We start from the raw sequence: 19587 nt of genomic DNA, 5'->3' as shown, positions 1-19587 counted from the left end.
GGTAGAAATATTCTCCCAAATCCACTCAAACTACTCCTCCTCGAGCTAAACCCTTACTAGTATCTAATGAAATGGATTACAACATCATCAAAGACATGAATAAGACTAGAGCTAACATCATGTTCCATGAGCTTATCAAGATGAAACATCAACACAAGCTATTGCTCAAATAATTAAAAACAATCCCCACTTCTCCTCATCTTGCCGCTGTAATTTCTCAGGTTTCACAAGAAATAGGTAGGCCTCCCTGTACTTCATCAGAAAAAATGAGTTCAACTAATGTTGCTTTAATAGGTGGTAGATCTAAATCCCATACACCTCCATTTATTTCGACATTTTAATTCTTCAATAAGAATTTGCACAATTGTTTACTAGAATCTGAGGCCTTATCCAACATTTTACCAAAAACTGTTTGTGCAAAATTCAATGTTGAACCATAGAAATTTGTTGCTCGCATTGTACAGTTAGATCGATCTCAAGTCGAAGTGATATGAGAAATCAATCAGGTTACCATTAGATTCTCATCAAACCCGAAATTATGTCATGTGATTGACATTCTTGTGGCCGATATCCTTGTATTCTACGGTTTGATCCCCAGTACAGATTGGTCTGAAAAGCTTCATGGTTATTTCTCATCAGACTGGTGCCATATGTGGCTTCCTTATAATGGTAAGCCGAATCAAATAAGGGTCAACTGTGAGAAACATCAAAATTATATTGTCATGGAACTGGAAGGAGAAAATAAGCCCATCACATATAGTATTAATATCATTGGAAATTATTCAGTCGAACCATTTTTAGGGAATTTTAATGCCCATAAATCACCTTTTTTGGAAAATTCTATTACATTAAAAATTGAAAATTATTCTCAAATAGATTCTTCTAAATGTATCAATTTTGTAGAAAAACTCGTAGTCAATTCTTTATTTTGAAAATTATTTTTTTATGGATCTAAATCAAATGATGGAGCTGGAGCGAGTTGCATATTGGTTAGCCCCGAAGGAGAAAAAACTATGTTAGCATGTAGACTTGAATTTGAATGCACAAATAATACTACCGAATATGAAGCATTAGTTCAAGGTTTGTATAAAGTCATTAGCCTTGATATTAAATACCTTCAAGTATTTGGAGATTCAAAAATTGTAATCAAACAGGTGAGGAATACTATTCACTGTCTTTCTAGACATTTGAAACATTATCAATCATTAGTCCATGACCTCAGCTCACATTTCATTACATTCAACATTTCCCCAATCCCAAGACATCAAAATACAAGTGCCAATCTTTTTGCTAATGTTACATCCAAGCTCATACCACCAAGAGATTATAGTCCTTATCGATTTTCTATAGAATTAATTTTCAGGCCTTCTATTCCCGATAACATCACCAATTGGTGAATCTCTAATAATGATCCAAATATCATAAGTTTTCTGACATCTGAAGGTTCTTATGTTGACCAAATAAAAGATGAAGACCAACATGATATCTAGCTTAAGCAAGAAACAAACGTAAGTCCCATACCTGAATTTGTGGTTAAGCTAGAAGATATGTATGATCTTAAGGAAAGATTCAAGAAACCTACTAAATCGAAGCTTCAAAGTTCAACTTTGAGGTTTGATCTAGTTAACCTTGGAACTGACCTTAAGCCTCAAAATATTAATCTAGGTATTGGTCTTACACCCGATGAGAGATTAGCCTTTATTCATTTATTGAAGAGATATGAAAATATTTTTTCTTGGAATTATGCAGATCTTAAGACATATGATACTTCCATCATTCAACATATCATTCCTATGATATCCAGTGGAAAAACTATACAACAGAAGTTGAGAAAGATTCACCCAAACTTAGAAAATCAAGTCAAGTCTGAACTGAATAAACTTCTCAAAGCCAAATTTTTTTTTTCCTGTCAAACATTGAAGGTGGGTTTCTAACCTAGTTCCAATCAGGAAAAATAATGGTGATATTCAAATTTGTATATACTTTCACAATCTCAACAAAGCTTATCAGAAGGACAACTTTCCATTGTCTCCTATGGAACATATATTGCAATCAGTTATGGGCTCAAAGTTAATGTCTTTTCTAGATCAGTTTTCAGGTTATAATCAAATTCTCATACATCCGAATGATTGACTAAAGACCACATTTAGAACTAAATGGGGAATATACGCTTATAAAAAGATTCCATTTGGATTAATCAATGGTAAGCACAACATTTTGGAGAGCCATGGATATAGCTTTCAAAGGTTTGGTGAATAAAATAGTGGTAATTTATTTAGATGACATAAATGTGTATTTAAGAAAACACACTAGTCATTTAAAGGACTTAAAATAAATCTTTTAACGTTGTCAGAGAAATGGAGTTTCCCTAAATCCAAAGAAATATTTATTTGCTTTAAGTGAAGGTAAACTTATTGTATTTATTGTATCTAAAGATGGCATCCACATAGATCTTGATAGGATAAGTGAAATTTCTAGAATCTCTTTGCCTCATAATAAAAAATCCATCCAATCTTTCCCAGGTTATATAAATTTTGTTAAAATATTTGTCCCTAACTTTTCACGTATTGTTTTACCACTCCAATCTATGATCAAGATTTTTTTTTTTAAATGTGGACATAATGAGCAAGAAGCTTTCAATCTTATCAAACAGGCGATTATAAATGCTCCCTCTTTAGCAACTCTGAATTTTTCTAATCATTATTTTTTATATACTTTTGCTTCCGAGACATCATATGCAACTATTTTGACATAGGTTAATGATGAGAAAGCTGAAGCACCAATTTATTTCTTTAGCTCCAATTTGCAGGGTGCTGAATTGAATTATTCAAATTTTGAAAAATAGGTCTTTGCTATTTTCAAATCAATAAAAAATTTCAGACCTTTCCTTCTTAAAACTCATACTAAATTAATAGTTTTATTCTCATCAGTGAGAAATTTACTATTGCAAAGAGAATTAGGTGAGAAAAGAGAAATTTGGGTAATAGCACTACAAAAGTATGAAATTGAGATTAGACCGGATAAAATTGTTAGAGGTCAATGTTTTTGGAAAATGTTAACTAGAGCATCCAACCTACCAGCACCAAAAGATTTAGGTGACGATATACAAATGTGTGAGGTAAGCCTCAACAATACTGAATCTAAATATGCCGATATGATCTTTTATTTGAAAAATCAATATGCACCTATGCAACTCAGTTACAAAAGAAAAATGGCTTTGAGATTAAAAGCTAAGCAATATGAAATCATCAATGATGTTTTTTTAGGAAAAATTATGATTTTGTTTTACTTAGCTACCTTGCAAAATTTGAGGCAGAAAAGGTTTTGCAAGAACTCCATCATGGACTATCTGCTAGACATTTTGTAGGAGACACAACAATGCATAAAGTCCTACATGCTGGCTATTATTGGGAAACCTTATTCATAGATGCACACAAATATGTAAGGAAGTGAAAAATTTGTCAAATCGTTGCTGAAAGACAAAGGAAACCTGCATTACCATTACAGCAAGTCAACATTGAACGACCATTTGAGAAATGGGGACTAGACATAATAGGTGAGATCGTTCCTCACTCTTCAAAGTAGCATAGATATATCCTTACAACAATCGATTACTTCACTAAGTGGATGGAAGAAATTCCACTGAAGGTAGGAAATTCTGAAAACATCATTAAATTTATTGATCAATTTATTATTACCAGATTTGTCGTACCAATTTCCCTCATGTTTGACAATGCATCTTATTTCATAGGAAATATTGTGACAGGATTTGCTCTTAAACAAGGTTTCAAACTTAAATATTATGCTAACTATTATCCTCAGGGAAATGGTTTAGCTGAATCTATGAATAAAAATCTCATAAGGATAATCAAACAAACTATTGATCAAATTCAATAAACCTGGCATAAATCTTTAGCATTTTCTCTATGGGCAGATTGAATAGCATAGAAGGCCTCAATAGGCACTTCTCCTTTTAATCTGGTCTATGGGAAAGAAGTTGTTCTTCCTACAAATGTAGCTATTCCATCTCTAGCCCTAGTTCAATTTATTGAATAAATTCCTTCCTCTTCTATGGAATTAAGGCAATCGAAAATCCTCAAACTCGAAGAAGAAAGAGATAAAGCCAAGATCATACATGCACATCATCAAAAGTTAGAGTAATCTTCATTTGATGCAAATTTTGTAAGTCCTAAATATTTTCAACTCAGAGACCTTGTATTGAAGTGGGATAAAGCACATGATAAAAAAGGTAAGAATACCAATTTCCAAAGAATGTGGCTTGGCCCATTTCAGATTGCGGAACAAATTGGTCCATCAACGTTTCTATTGCAAGATTTATCAAGCAAGAGAGATTCTCTGCCTGTGAATGGGCATACTTTGAAGAAATATTTTTCATAGAAGATAACCTCTTCTATCCCTTGTACACTATTTCCTTTACTTTTCCTAGGAAAATAAAAGTGAAATAGTATTTACTTTTGGTCTTTCAATAAAAAATATCTTTTATATTTTGATCTTTTTTCACTTGTATAGGTAGAGATTGTTAAAAATATAACTATGACATTTGAAAAATAAGCTAAGTTATGTTTTTTTGGAATTTCCTTGTTTTCCACCAAAATCATTTATCCTTTGTGAAACCTCAACTTTATAAAGAGACCTTTGATCTATTTTCAGTCAAGAAAAGTATCTCTAACAAAGCAAAGACTCTCTATAGATAAGAACCTTTAACTCTATAATTTTCATCCAGAAACTCTTAAGGAGTCAATGTTTCTCCCCATCTAGTAAACTTTTCTCTTTATAGAGTGTAATTCTAAAATATACTAAAAATTAAAGGATAAGAGGTCTCATTAAGAGTCGACTTACCATGTTCATAGAGGAATAATAAACTGACATTAGCAATAATGCATATCGAAATAGGGTAATGGCTTGAGATTATTTTTATCAAAATATAAGGTGTCTCATCATGAGCCAACTTGTTCAGTTGAATTACAACCAGTGAATGGCATTGTCACTTTTTGGCCACCAAACCAAGATAATGACCTTTAAGTAGAAAAAATCAAAATATTTAGAAGAGAAATAAATTGTATAAAAAAGAAAGAGAAGAGAATAAGTATATGAGTCTGAATTTAGCTCTAAAAATTGCACTTTTATCTGGATGGGATGTAGAACCATTGATGGTTAAAAGGTAACCATGTCGAGGCTATGCACGCCTGCTGGCAGCAGAGACTCTACCTGTGACAAATGAGTACATCTAAAAGCTAAACTACAAGAGCCCCCTGCTTTATCTTTAAACCAAGTAAAGACTGATATAGGCAAAGGAATTTTCATTTTGAAGCGGATATGAAATGGATGGTAATTAGGTGAGTTTTTTTTCTTATTCAGAGAAATGTTACTTAGCTTAAATTTCATGTAATTCCTATTTTCTGAACTATCTTTATTTTGGAATTTTTATAAGTTTTAAAAAATTATCAAAGATAAATGGTTCTTCCAGTGAATCGCCAATTGTTGTACTGTTCAACAACCCCCCATTTATTGATTTAATAGTTAATATTCTATTGATAAATGGGGACCCTTTATAAAAAATCCTCCAAAAAACTTAACACTTAAGTAGTTTCTTTTTCAATTCTTACGAATAAATTTCTAAATAATATAAGTTATGAATCCAAAACCCTCTATGACTGGCTATTCTTGCTTTATTGCGTATTGTTGGATCATGTGTGTCAAAGGTTAATTAACAAATAGGGATTTGTGAATTGCGATAAGAAGGGATCACCGTAATAAACTTATGGTATCATTAAAATTTCCATTTAAAACTAAGACTTGAAGTATTTCTTGTAGAATAAAGTGCATATCGTAATCGCATATCAGCGTTCACAAAAGACACAACTAACAAAATGTTTGGAATATGTGAATTGTGATATTGTGACATAACAAGCCAAAACTCATTGCATCGCGACCCTTACTCAAAGGCCAATCTTGTGAACTATGAAAACTTTGCAAAACACGATAGGAGCCAGACCCTATGGAAGTATATGATAAATGTTATAAACTTTGGTTAAGTTTGGCACATAGTAAAAGGTTAGTTTATGCAATAAATATTCATTCAAGCAAAATGCGCTTTAAATGATAAAACGTACGCCACTCACATTGCATCTTGCAAAATTACAAATAACTCCAAAATAACGCATAATGGAAAATGTGATATTGTAATAATCTTTATTTTAATCACATAGTTGGCATTTCGCACATTAAACTCACCACCTTAAATTTTTTTCCTTACAGGTTTGTGATGTGATGGCTTAAATGAATATTAAAGGCCATGATAAAATATCTTAGTGCATATTTAATGAGTTTTAATGGAATTTATTTATAAAATGACTTGACATGATTTGATATCTTTCATCTGCATTTTCGAATAAAATCTTGTTCCTTATCACCTTTCGTAGTTAATTGTATCATTGAATTTTCATTGTCATTTTTACTCTGTGTTTATCTGATAATCTCCATTTTATCCACTTCAAGAACCTCTGAAGAAAACAACATTTGAGAAGATGGCAAAGAAGGGAAAAGCTACTGCATATGAGAAATCATACATGATACCACTTTTCTCTGATACCACCTGCAACAAAGATGGAGGAACCACATCATGGGAAGCTATGTATAACCTACTGGAAGAAGAGACACCCAGGACATTGGAAATGAAGGCAAAAGCTTATATCGAAGAATCATCTAAGGCTTCCTACTTTGAGACTGCATGCTCATTTTTATACATAATAAAAGCAATACCTAAGATATTACCATACACAGATATGGTAAAATGAGTGATTGACGATGTAGATGTTTTAGACAAAATTTTTAGGAATTCAATACATGAGGTCATGGGGTATTTCACACTAGACAATCTGTGCCAGATGTACCATCTACAAGAGCCTCTAAATCTCTATTAGAAATATTTCCTTGAGCATTTCGCCAAAGAGAACGAGGACCCATTGGATGTTACATAGATGTGGAGGTTAGGCAAAGCCGAATTGAAACAAGAGAATTCTGGTATGTACTTGATTTCTTCCCTCTTTCCCCACATAATTTCGTAGCTACAATGATGTGTATATTATTTTGTAAAGTTGATAGAACCAAATTTTCTATAGAGTGGCTCCCATTAATTGATGCAGCAGTTAACACAACAATTATGAACTGGAGTCAGAGATTATCAGACAATTTACCCATAGCTATTAGGGAATATAGACAAAAGAGAAGTGTTTCCTCAAGAATTTTTCCTCCTATTTATATGAGCGCTTATGTTATGGATGTCATTTGTTTTTTTTATCAATTTCCAAAAATGGGCTAGAAGTGGATTGTACAAAACCCTCTCCCCATCCATCTATACCATACAATCTTGTGGGAATCCCAATTCAATCCCCATTTTTACAAAATATGCCAAGGTATTATGCTTCCTATTCATAAAGCCATTTTAGATAGAATTTCCCCTAGGTTTTTCGAAGAAGCCAAGATAGACATCTTTCCAGTCGCAAGATGGTTTGATGAAGAAACACCTTTCCACACAGCAGGGGAGGGTGGTTTAACCAAAGCCTTAAGGGAACAAAAGAGATCCATTTGGCTAGACATCCCATTACAATGTGGCACTTTCACACTACATGACTATGGGCAGGCAGTAAAAGAAGTAGAGATTATTATGTCTCTGAAATTGGCCACAGTTCTAGTGTGACAATATGACCCAAATCATGTTGCTAAAGAATTTACCACTATGGTTAAAGTCAAACATTTTACTCATGAAGAGGATGCCTTTGATGATCTCTTTCGAGGAGCCGAAACATTTGCATGGGTCATACATTTAGTTTCATTACAGTTAAGCCTAGATGATATTAATGATTTTCATGTATATAGGAATAAAATATTGTTAAAGGTCCCATTGGACCTATTACAAATTGAACCAATAAGATAACCAACTCCTAGCGTGCGGCTAGAGGGAAGTTCAAAGGAAACTTCTAATGAGGAAATGTAAGAGAAATAAACTCATGAGTCTGAACAGTCAGAATAACAATCTCAGAATGGAGAAGGAAATCCTAATAAAGATTTAGAGAAATATATAGGGGGAAATATTGAAGAAATGACCGAATAGGCCTTTGTCAAGAAACAGACCGAGGTCGGTTCCACTTCAGCTTAAGCAAGGAATATTCCAGTCGTTGACTTAGAAAGGGAAAGGGAGAAATTCAATAACAAGATCAAAACAGGTAAAAATCTTGAGGAAACATATGATTTTCAGACCCCCAAACAGACTCAGCACAAAGAAAATCCAAAGACAACAGAGCAAGGGGATACAAGCACTCAAGATATTAGGGTTATTCCTGCTTTTCCCACTTCCAAAATTATCTTGATAATTGAAGAGATGCCCCCATTAGATATATTCTATTGTCATACTCAAAAGGCTTTAGTCAAAAGAAAATAAAAGAAGAGGGAATTAGACACCACGGCTATTGCAACTCTAGAAAACGAATCCATGGATGTTGTGTGGAAAGAAACTCCTATTTACCTATCAAAAAATCTTACGAAGTTGCCACTGTTTGCGAGATATTATGCCACAACAACCATTGATAAACAAATGAAAGCCCAGTTACTGCTAAAAGAAAAGGAACAGAGGATTTTTCTTCTTAAACAACAATTAAAATAAGAGAAAACTAATCAGCAAGCAGAACAACAGGTAGCTCATCCTTAGATGGAATTCAAGCAAATGAACTTACAACACTAGGCCTTCTTATCAGAAAAGGACTCACAAATTCGTCCAATTCAAGCCATGGTGGATAGATTTAAAGATAACCCTCAAAATAATGAGTTCATGAAAAAAGTAATCAAACTAAATTCCCTATTAATACAACAAGAAGAAATGTTTTGTGAGAAAATCTCACAGATTAATCCTTAGTGTGAGACAAGTGATAAATTGACAAATGAAGTGATTTATATGAGATTTGATGTTGGCCTGTATGGGCCTGACCGAGGTTCAGAGGTGATTTAGCCAAGAAAATCTCGGTACTACTGGCCTTTTCGGCAATAGTTTGTGGAGCCAGACTGAGGTCACGCCCGAAGTAGTATGGCAGGGTGCTAGAACTAGGTTTCTGCACCCTGGGGATGTCTGATGAGCTTTTGGGGGTCCGCAGTTTGACCTTGCGCACACGTCGCTATGCGCACTTGTTATTCCTTCGCAACATGTGATGCTTCTTCCACGCAACCCTACTCGGGGGGCAACCCATATTATACCTAAGTTCCTTGCTATTTAATCTGTTACTACCCAATTACTTAACTTATTTTTGTAAGACTATTGATTATTACAACATATTCAGCAATCATATTAGTGTGCATGATAAATAAAATAGTATAAATGTAAAGAAGGCAATGCATGAGCAGATACACAGAAATAGGAATCAACTTATCTTTATTATTCTTCGATCAAGATTATAGACTCGACACCGCCCCGCGCACTTAGATGAGGGGTCCACGCACTCAGTTGCAGACTCTACTAAGCCTGTGTGCACTCAGTTGTAGACGCTACTAAGCCTTTACACAATCAGCTATAGAGACTCCTCCTACTACTACGACCCAACACACTTAGACTCTTACTCTATGTTATAACCATTGGTATTCATCTCTCCTATTCACTTCTTAGTTGCTCCTCTTAGAACTTAGAGCCTTGCTCTATTTATACAATCCCATGACATGACATTACATTGCCTTACAATACTTAGGGCAGACAACCCTATGACCTAACCTATACTTTGCGCTTCACACCCACAATTTGCAAAGTCTTACAATACCTTTGACGAAAACTTGGGCTTTGAGCTCCAAAACATGTTGTGGGGGGATTCCATGCCCAATAGGCCCCCAACATAATCATTGTGACTCGTCCCCAAGTCACGCAGTCGGAATGGAAATCTTGGCATGGAGTCCCTCCAACTGGTCGTGAACTATTTAGAGGTATGTAGTGCACTATTTTGCGGTTTGCTGGATCTGCTACATTCTTTCTTCGGAATCATCTGTGTTTGAAATGTTTCCTTACCTTAGTACCAGCATCTATTGTGTTTGTTTATAGTCCTGTGGCTTGGTCTAGATCCTCGGGGCATTAGGACTGTGCTTCGGTCGGTTAGTCAGATAGATGGCCCACCCATGTAGGGATTGAAGTAATTGTCATTTACTTTACCTGGGAAGGGTTGTCCATTGAGTTTAACTAGCTGGACTGCACCTCTGTCTGTGACCTCCTTAACCACGTATGGTCCCAGCTAGTGCATTCTGAATTTCCATGGAAATTTTTCAAACTTACTCTTGTACAACAACACTGAGTCTTTTACCTTGAAGGTGCGCGACTTGATATGGTGGTTGTGCTAGGCCTTTTCATGTTGCTTTTGTACCTGCTGATGAAATCCAGCTAGAAACCATTCTTCCTCAAGTTCTTCTAGCTGTGCGAGCCTTTCTTCCAGAGCTTCGCGGTCCATCATGCCTACGAGCGCTGCTATTAGTAGACTAGGTATGATGTATTCCATCGACATGACAACTTCCATGCCAGAGACTAACTGGAAAGGTGTCTGTCCCATCATTTTTTTGCATGTTGTCCTATATGCCCATAATACGAAAGGTATGCACAGGTCCTAGTCATTTCGCTGCGCGTTACATACTTTGGTCAGCGGATGGTATGGTGTACTTTTTTGATGATACACTTGGAACTCTTTTGTGAGGGCATTGATGGTTTCACTCAGGAAATGTGTTCCACGGTCACTCATTAAGATTTTCGGACAACCACATCATGTGTACGACGCATCAACATGTACATGAAATTCCACATCCCATTTTGGGAAGACCAGGATTGGAGAGGAGGCTAGTTTTCCCTTCAAGGCATCCAAACTCTTCATGAAATCATCATTCCAACAATGTGTAGCATCCTTTTTCAATAAATTTTCCATCAACACTGTTATTTGGGCATAACTTTTGATGAACTTCCTATAGTATCCAGTGTGCCCCAAAGTAGCGTGCAATTGTTTAACACTTCATGGTGCTTCCAAATTTAGAATCATGACAATCTTCGTAGGGTCCACCATCAGGCCTTGTTTGTAGACCACATGTCCCAGCAGGTTTCCAAAGGGAATGAGGAATGTGCACTTCTTAAGGTTTAGCACAATCTAGTGTCGGCAGTAATTATCCATCATCAAGCATAAGCTCACTACATGGTGCTTAACTAATCCAAAGATAGTACAATCATCTAGATAGACCTCCAAGAACTTATGGATGCATTCTTTAAACGCGACCACAATGATGCACGGAAATATAGCTAGCGCATTCTTAAGTCCAAACGACATAACTGTGTATTGAAAGCAACCCCATTCTATTCTGAAGTTCATTTTTCTCTTATCCTCCGGCGTGATCTTGATCTGATGGTACCCTGAGAACCCATCCATGAATGAGTATGCTTCTTGACCGCTAACATTTTCCAGTACTTCATCTATGAATGGTGTTGGGAATGGATCATGTACATAGGCGTCGTTCAGCTTCTTGAGGTCCACGAATATTCTTGTTTTTGCCTTCTGTTTTTTCTCCTCTACTACCATAGGACTCACCCAGTTGGATTCTTCTACTGGTTCAATAATTCCAGGTGTGAGCATCTTGTCTAATTCGTTGTGGACCTTCTCGTATACTTCAGACAGAAGTGGTAAGGTTGATGCTTAACTGGCATCACGTCAGGTTTCAGAGTGATCTTCATCATCCCTAAGTTGCCAATGATCCCTTTTAAGTCCGTAATTTTGTTTGGGATCAAGTCTTGGTATTCGCGGAGTAACTCAGCAACCTTACCCATTGTGGCACCACCCCAATAGTTCCCAAGCATTGCATACTTTGGCTCTAACTTCGTTCCAATGCTTACCTTCTTTATTTTTAGTGGTGCGGTGATGTCGGGATCTCAATTGATGGTCCTCAAACCTCGCTACAACCTTCCGTTTCAGGAATATTAATATTTTGTGGGTCCTCATCATCATCCTCAACATTTAAATTATAGCACTCTAGCACGATGCTTAACTGTGTCACCCATTCTGGCTGAAGTACTTCCATTGGCTCTTGTGGTATTTTGAAGATAGCAGCTTTTACTGCTTGTAGTGCATCGTCAACAGTATCCGACCAACGATCTTCAAACATGAAGGTTAACAAAAATCACTCAAGCAAGACATCCCATTCGCCCGTACCATGGTCAAGCTCCGTCTCAGTATACCAATTCATGGTTATGACATCCGGGGTATGGTATAATAAATGTACCCATTCAGGTTGTGGCTCTTCGCCGTAGACCTTGGTCCATTTCGCGAGGTGCGTGCATGGATCATCTTGTCTATTATATTTGTCTACTAGCCATATTTTTGGTTTCCCAAATTGTAGGCAGATCATTCTTTTGTGGCTGTACCAGTCCTCAAAACTTCCTTTATGCGTACCCCACCATCGTATGAGCGTTGCGTGCAGTGCCCATTTTAGAGCATCAAATCGTTGTTGTTATGGTACTGCGCTTTAAACTTTTCTCAGAAATTCATCCACCATTGTTAATCCATCATATGTTAGCAGCTCCCTTGAATCTATTGTCATGCAACGCAGTGATCTAATCATCATGTTGCAATTCAGCTTTGTTACTTCATGCAGTCGATTCTGCCATCGTTCTACTTCTTCGTCTGAATCTGAAGTGCAAGAGCTTTCGCGCTCCCACAAAATTATTCCATCTATAGGCGGATTCACCCAATCCTATTCTCATGCAGTTATCTTGTAAATACAATCGATATTGTCATCACTATCATCGTCACGCACTAGTTCGGTGCATCGTGCTCCTTCGGCTGGATCTAGTGGTACTATTGCGCGTAATGACTTTTTCTCAAAGATCATTTTGCACTTCTTTAGATTTATGACTCCATTCATATTGGTGGCCCAACCTATTCTTAGTAGTGTGGGATAGGGATTACTATCATCAAAAATTTGTATCACCTCAAAATCTGCTTGCATGCTCGCACCTTCAATGTCTACTGTTACCCCTTGCAATTTTTCCATGGGAAAAACCTCCTGTTGGTTCGCCATTCATAACTAGATAGGATACCACTGTAGCATGGGTCTACCCATGCATTCCAATGTTTGCTTTGGCAGTACGTTCGCATCTGATCTAAGATCTAGGATTACTTGATCCATTTCATACTCGCCGATTTGCACAATCAACCTCATTTCCCTTCCTATGCACAATGCATGCTTTTGAAGTTTCCAGACCACACGCGGTTCTCCTGACCTTAAGCACCTAGCGATAAGTTCCTGTAGTCCTTTGACTGCCTTGCTATCACACAACAGTTTCATGCATGTCCCTAGAAAGGTAGTGAGCATTGAAGGATCCATCCCTAGTTCTAGTTGACCCTTACTACCTGAAGTGGAGGCCTCCATGAAGCTCTTCTTAGCTTCCATGAATCTCTCCTTTGTGCATTCTACATCAAATTCAGGTTCCTTTGTAGGAGCCTTGCAAACCCATGTACTTTCTTGTAGCTTCTTCCCTTTATCATCACCCATGGTCATACTGCTCCTCAGCATCATGTTTACATTTGGCTCTTCTTTGCGCGGCTCAAACCTCATCATCTGCAAATTCTGAGTCGGAGGGGGCTAGAGTACCCCTTTTTCGAGCATCCTCGCTATCAGTGAAGGGAAATCCTCTGCCTTGTGATCAAACTAAGTACAGTACCAACATGATGTCCTTGTTGGGTTTGTACGATCATGGGCATAGTGCTCTGACCCTCTGCAATTGTAAAAAATTATTTATCTGTGACCCCTTCCTGGTCCCATTCTGCCTCGACCTCGACTGCACCTGTTATGAAACTAGCTCAAGAAAAGATAGAAAAGAAAGATCAACGCCTTAGAATTCAGCCTCTTCGAGGGGGCAACCTCCTTTACATTACATAAATGAACAATTCTTGGATGATACAAATGAAAATAGCTCCTTTTATATATAGGAGTCTAAGTGGTCCCAATACAATCAAAGCCTACATAACAATAATATTGTAGGGCACAACAGTAACAATAGTGGGCTTCTATGTGGCACAATAGTAACAATATGGGCACTACATGGGTACATCAATATAATAAGTGGGTTGTACTAATAACAATAAGGGGTTACACTAGTAGTATAGGGGCCTAACATGCCCCTCTCCTTCAAAAAGCGTTGTCCTCAACGCTTGAGTAGTTCTGGATATTTCTGCATAAAATTCTCATCCTCCCATGTGGAATCTTCAGCGGATAAGTTCTTCCACTTGATAAGGTACTCTGAAATTGATCGATTTCGTAGCTGTCGAGTTCTTGTTTCTATAACTGCTTCCGGTTCCAATATAATTTTTCCTTCCTCGTCAAGTTCTGGCAATATTGTTTGAACTGGGAGCTTGTCGCCTATAACCTTCTTTAAGCATGAAACATGGAAAACTGGGTGCAATCGAGAAGCTGCAGGAAGCTCCAATTTGTATGCCATAGTACCAATCTTTTGCAACACCTTGTACGGACCATAATACTTTGGTGATAATTTATTATCCTTCTTAGCTTGCTTGAGGGACATTTGCTTATATGGTTGTAGCCGTAGGAATACCCAATCACCTATATCAAAACTTCTTTCACTGCGATGTTGATCTGCCTGTTGTTTCATTCTATTCTGTGCCAACACAAGGTTATCCTTTAAGAGTTGGAGGACTTGTTGTTGATGTTCGATGTGATGTTCCACTGCCTGGACCTTAGAATTTTCTCTTAAATATGATGTGATGGATGGTGGTTGATACCCATAAAGTGCCATAAATGGGGTCATTTTTGTTGCTGTATGAAAGGAAGTGTTATACCACCATTCAGCCAGAGGCAACCATTTGACCCATTGTGTCTGTTTATCAGATACAAAGCAACGAAGATATCCTTCCAAACATTTGTTTACTATCTCAGTTTGCCCATCAGATTGAGGATGATAAGATGAGCTATGAGCTAACTGAGTACCAAGACGAGAAAATAATTCTGTCCAAAAATTTCCAGTGAAAATGGGATCTCTGTCACTTACAATAATCTTTGGGTTTCCATGTAGCTTTTGAATTGTTTCCATAAATGCAGTAGAAACTGTACTGGCTCTAAATGGATGTGATAATGCACAAAAGTGTGCATACTTGGTAAGTCTGTCAACTACCACCATGATGACACTCTTTCCCTCAGACTTGGGTAAACCTGTGATAAAATCCATTGATACCTCCTCCCAACGTTGGCTTGGAATGGATAAAGGTTGTAATAGACCTGGTGTCTTAATTGTTTCAACTTTATTTTGTTGGCAAACCAAACATTCTGCCACAAACTTTTGAATATCTGATTTAAGGCCATCCCAAAAAAATTCCTTCTTAACCCTGTGGTAAGTTTTTAAAAATCCTGAGTGCCCTCCTAAGGGAGAAGTGTGCAATTCCATAAGAATCTTTTGTTTTAGCTGGGAATTCTTACAGAGGTATAAGCGATCTTTGTACCATAACGAATCATTTTTCCAGCTAAATGTATCAGACGTACTGGAATCTTGTTGTAGCTTTCGAATAAGAGCCCACACTTCTTCGTCATTCTTCCATTCCTCCCTTGCTTCATTTATCCAATCTGGTTGGATGATAGAAATAGCGCACAACAATGCTTCCACATCCTCATCCTTTCTTGAGAGTGCATCTGCCACCACATTTTGCTTCCCTTTTTTGTAGATGATTTCAAAGTCATAACCCAACATCTTTGTGACCCACTTTTGTTGCTCTTCAGAGGATAATCTTTGTTCTAAAAAGTATTTAAGGCTATCATGATCCGTTTTTACCTTGAAGTGTCTCCCCATTAGGTAGGGTCGCCATTTCTTAAGTGCATGGAGTATTGCCAACATTTCCTTCTCATAAATAGCTTTTCTTAGAAACTTTCCCTTGATTGGACGACTTTCAAAAGCAATGGGTCTTTCATCTTGCATTAGAACAGCACCAATTCCATTTCCTGAAGCATCACATTCCACAATAAAGGTTTTTGTGAAGTCCGGTGTAGCTAAGACCGGTGCTTGGCACATTGCCTCTTTAAGATGTTCAAAGGCCTTTGTTGCTTCCGGAGTCCATGAAAATGCATCTTTCTTCAATAATGTCGTTAGAGGTGCTGCTATTCTCCCATAATTCTTAACAAACTTGCGATAATACCCTGTCAACCCAAGAAATCCGCGCAAATGCATTATGGATGTGGGGATTTTCCATTCCTTAATGGCTTTAATTTTGCTAGGGTCTACCTTAACTCCTTCATGAGATACAATATGACCCAAATATTCCACCTCTTGGACTCCAAAAGAACATTTGGATCTTTTGGCATATAATTGTTTCTCCTCTAATAGTTGTAGCACCCTGTCAACGTGTTCAACATGATCCTTCCAAGACTTGCTGTAGATAAGTATATCATCAAAAAATACTAACACAAATTTTCTAAGGAATGGTTTGAAAATTGAATTCATAAAACCTTGAAATGTTGAAGGTGCATTGGTAAGGCCAAAAGGCATGACCAAAAATTCATAATGACCCTCATGAGTTCTAAATGCCGTTTTCGGAATGTCTTCAATCTTCATTCTGATTTGATGATATCCTGAACGAAGATCCAACTTGGTGAAGTAAATTGATCCATGCAATTCATCCAGTAATTCATCAATGACAGGAATGGGGAATTTATCTTTAATAGTGAGCTTGTTGAGCTCCCTATAATCCGGACACATGCGCCATGATCCATCCTTCTTGTGCACCAATACTACTGGAGCAGAGAAAGAACTTTGACTTGGTTGAATTATACCAGCCTCTAGCATTTCTGCAACCATACGTTCAATTTCACTTTTTTGGACATAGGGATATCTGTACGGCCTGATGTTTGGAGGAACACTTCCTGGAATCAGATGAATAGCATGATCATGATCACGCATAGGTGGGAGACATTTGGGAGTCTCAAATACCTTGGAATGATTGTCCAGGACTTTTTGGAGATCTGGAGAAATAGATGATTCCAATGTGGAGACATCTAGCGAACATAATTGTGCAATTACACCTCTTTGCTCCTTTTTTAGAAGCTTTGTCATGCCATTAGAGCTGATTATCTTTCCTGGTTTCCCTACAATACCCCTTAATTCAAATTCCTTTCCTTCCACAGAAAATTTCATGAAAAGTTCTTGAAAATTAAAAGCTATTGTACCCAAGGATTGTAGCCATTGGACTCCTAGTACAACATCTGCACCTCCCATTGGAATGGAAAGCATTGGGCTAGTCAATACATATTCTCCCATGGATAGCTTGATATTATGGCACTTTCCAGAACAATTTATTGTTCCTCCATTTGCAATCATCACTTGACACTCTGGTGCTGGATATAGGAAGCAATTCAATTCTTTTGCTACCCTACAATGAATAAAATTGTGGGTGCTTCCTGAATCAATCAACACTATTACCTTTTTCTTCTTGATTTGTCCTTCTATCTTGATGGTTTGAGGAGTGGTAATTCCCGCCAATGCATTACAAGATATGGTCGGATTTATTTTTTCTTCATCTAGGCTTTGTTCCTGGAATATATCCTCTTCTTTAGACCTTTCTTGCTCCTTTTCTTCTTCCTCTTCACAATCTATGTAGAATAATTTCTTCTCAGCACACTTATGACCTTTTGTGTATTTGCTATCACAATTGTAACAAAGCCCTTTTGCTCTTTTTTCTTCCAATTGTTGTGGTGTCAACCTTGTAGGTTGTGGAAGACTATGGGCAACAACACTTCCGTCTTTATAGTTGTGAATGGTATGCTTCCTAGTTGCCATAATTTTGCTTTCCATTTTTCTTGCTAACCTGAATGCCTTCTCTAATGAATCAGGTTCCCAAAGGCGCACATCATGTTGGATATTATCCTTTAAAGACCCTATGAACACATCAATCCTATGCTCCTCTGGAATATCTTTTACCCTTATGTTCAATTTTTGGAACTCCTCAATGTGCTCCATTATTGAACCCTTTTGTTTGAGACTTATCAATTGGCTAAAAAAAGTGTTGCTTTTTGTATCCTCATAATGTGCTATCAATTCTTCCGTAAAAATTGCCCAAGTGATAAACTGTTTACGAGAACAAAGCCATTGATACCATACAAACTGATTTGGTTCCAAATATAAAGTTGCCATACGTACCTTTTGTGTGTTTTGCACATTATTGAGATCGAAGAATTGCTCCATCTGTAATATCCATGTGGCAGGATCCTTGCCATCAAACTTCCTCATATCAATTTTTGGAACATGGTGAGTCTTCAATCCAACATTAGAGTCTATGGAATCATGATTAACATTTCTTTTGTTCTCATCATGAGTTTCCTTTGGAACATGGTGAGTCTTCGATCCAACATTAGAGTCTTTGGAATCATGATTAACATTTCTTTCACCCTTAGTGACCATTTCTTGTAGCAACTTATTCATATTTATCTTCAATTCTTCCATCTTATCATCCATGCCATCAATTTTACCATCCATTCCATTCACCTTAGCTTCCATGCCATCCATCTTAGCTTCCATGCCCTTTATCTTAGCTTCCACGCCACTTATCTTAGCATCTGTTAGCTTTTGTGAGCGTGACATTTGTTGCACTTGTTCTTGTAATTTTGATATATCATGTAGCATTTCTTCCTCTTCTTCATGAGTCATGCTAGAGCTTTCAGGTTCCTTACTAGGTGTTTGCATTTTCTTTCCTCGGGGCATCAGTTACTGATAATAATGCTTTACTATGCCCTTTGAATTCCTTCAAACCAAGCTTATGCAAAAATTAAAAAAAAAAACTACACACCTTTTTTTTCTTTATAGAAGCCTGATATTGAATCTGATGTATCTCTGTAATTTCGAATCATCCAGTTCTGAAATTTTGACCTGTAGTAGCCTTCTATGTCCTCTTTCTAATGCCACTAGTCTGATCCAAATTGAATTCTCCAAGAAAGAGTTATGAACAATCTCCCGCAGTGACCTGATTATAGACTAGTTCAAAAGAGCGAACTTGTACGAAGTGCCACGTGTCACTGTTTCCACCTTTGACTCTAAAAAATATATAAAATAAAACTAAAGCCTGTCCTCTTTCTGTACCTTCTTACGAAATTTCAATCCGATACTCAGAAAGAACGTTATGACGATTTTCCCCAGGTCACCTGTTTAGAGTGTAATTCAGGAGTCTGCAAAAAGACCAACTTCCTCAGATCATATCTCCAAAAATATCACGCGAAAAGCTCTGAAATTCGGACCCAAGGTTCAGCACGATTTCTTCTCAAATGGGTTTTTTTTGTGACTTCTGAAACGTCACAGAAAAAAAGTTATAGCGAAAATGCCACGATGACCTGTTTGGAGCAGCGAAACCCTAGAATCCAAAGCTTTGATACCAAATGTTATGAAACTAGCTCAAGAAAAGATAGAAAAGAAAGATCAACGCCTTAGAATTCAGCCTCTTCGAGGGGGAAACCTCCTTTACATTACATAAATGAACAATTCTTGGATGATACAAATGAAAATAGCTCCTTTTATAT

This window comes from Pinus tabuliformis, chromosome 3_1, assembly GCF_031772625.1.
Source record: "Pinus tabuliformis cultivar Carrire ecotype Pingquan chromosome 3_1, CPIR1, whole genome shotgun sequence".
NCBI classification, from domain to species: Eukaryota; Viridiplantae; Streptophyta; class Pinopsida; order Pinales; family Pinaceae; genus Pinus; species Pinus tabuliformis.
Note: the sequence above shows the minus strand (reverse complement) of the source record.